Source organism: Myotis davidii, unplaced genomic scaffold (genome assembly GCF_000327345.1).
Source record: "Myotis davidii unplaced genomic scaffold, ASM32734v1 scaffold26, whole genome shotgun sequence".
Taxonomy (NCBI): Eukaryota; Metazoa; Chordata; class Mammalia; order Chiroptera; family Vespertilionidae; genus Myotis; species Myotis davidii.
The window spans coordinates 2,288,953-2,290,903 of NW_006299245.1; the positions used below are offsets into that span (position 1 = coordinate 2,288,953).

General features: G+C 45.3%; 1 protein-coding gene across 2 annotated transcripts in view; it reads right to left on the reverse strand.

Moving 5' to 3' along the window:
• The window catches only part of LIN7A (lin-7 homolog A (C. elegans)), a 130,621-nt gene that overhangs the window by 127,898 nt on the left and 772 nt on the right, over positions 1 to 1,951 (reverse strand). The gene's annotated exons all lie outside the window — the stretch shown is intronic.

Sequence of the window (1,951 nt, forward strand, 5' to 3'; positions counted from 1 at the left end):
GGCCAAAATGTTGTGAATCTATAAACTGTACCTCAGTTCACTACTAAATCCTTATATTTTAACGGTGATGAAGTTTACTGCCGTCCTTAATTCACTTACACTAACTTACACCCACGTGTGATTTTTCTACTGTCATCGGGGACAAGGTCAGACACTGAGAACACAACGACGAGTTTAGAAACAGTCTTTCCTTGAAGGAGCTCCATTCAAGGAGGAAGGAGAAAGATGCAACAGTGTGAGAAATGTTTTGATGGAGCCAAAGCAGCAGGTGACCTCAGTGCACATCGAAGGGCATCAAAACAACCTGGGAAACTGGGGTGCACTTGAAAAATCTTCCAGCAGGTGACCAGAAACTGAGTCCTCACTTTCATGAATCAAATTAAAGCTGCACAGTGTCAGAATCATCTAAGCCAAACTCCTTATGTTGCACAGTGGAAACCTGATGCCCAGAGGCACTGACTGACTCATCCAAAGTATCAGAGTTACAACTAGGACCCAGATAAGTAGTATTTGGCTTCGTCTTTTAAGAGATTCTCTTTTTTTCTCTTTCAGAATTCTTTATTTCATCAGTTTAATGATCAAACTAATCAATTTATTATATTTTAATGACGAAGAGATAAAAATACGTTTATATATTGGCTTTATGCACAGCAATCCTACCGATAACCCATCATCAGTAAATTACAGACTTTGCACTGAGCTGTTGGTGAATTAATTTATTCAGCTACAACCACTGTCTCTCCCAGCTTGCCTCTTGAGCTACTTACTGCATGAAGCTAATCACACAGGGAAGGACAGGGACAGCCTGGCTGTGAACAAGAACAAACTTTAAGACTAGATCTTGGTCAGATTGCATTTCCTCTCCACAACTGAGGGAGGCATCTAAGGGCTAAGGTACAACCAAAAGTGAAATATTTTCAGTAGTGTGTAGCAGTATATCCATTGCCCAGGTATGCAATTTTCTTGGAGTTTTTTTTTTTTCTCCTAGTGTAGTCGATTTACTTGAGCTATTTAAAGACTGATTAAGTAATGAGACAATATAAGAGCTCATTACATTAAAACAGAAATACTTAGAAAATATATAATTTCTCGTAGCTTGCCATCTGTTTGGCTCTTAGTGGCAATGGATTTATCCTGCTTAGTGCAGATGATGGTATTGGAGTGATATCATGGAATATACAATGGATTTCTGAGTTCTTTAAGTACTGTTATTAATTTACAAGTTTGCAAATTAACATTTCCCAAAATAAAAATAATTTTTTTTCAACTTTTACCCCCCAAGCGAAGTTGCTATGAGCACCAAATAAGATCTGTTCTGGCGCCAACAGATTGCCTTGAAGTCACCCACAATCTCCCCAAATTAAAGACCTCCCTGGCTCTTTCACTGTTCTCCCAGCAGGATGCTCCTCTGCCTCGTCCCACAGTCCAGTTTAAGCCACTCAAAAGAATATTTTTAGAGGCACATCAAACTAAACCATTTTCGTCTGAACACACCATTTCCAAATGGCCACCCAGGGTCCTAAATCCGGCCGCTGCGGAGGGGGACAAGCAGGTGTCCTCCGCTGCAGGGTCGCGGGACTAGCGCCTTCACCACTGGACAGGGGAAGCCAGGAAGAAAACCCAACACTCGGTGACAGGTGTAACCCCTCAGGGGTGCAGCAGCGAGGCCCCGATTAAAGCGGATGTCCTCACCCTCAGGCTGGAGGAGGACTTGGGAGGAAAAGGAACACCGCTTCCCCATCAAGGCAGCGAGCTGGGCGCACGGGGTCGCAGGTCAGAAGTTGAATTTCAATCCCGTCTGCGCTGCGTCCCAGCGCATTCCGCAGCCCGGGCACCGCGGTGGCTACGGGGGGAAGAGACCGAGGCTGGCGGGGCAAGGGAAACTGTGGGTGGCCGCTGCCGGGGAGCCCCGGGCGGTGGGGGCAGATACGACCCCCTCCGCCTTCGGAAC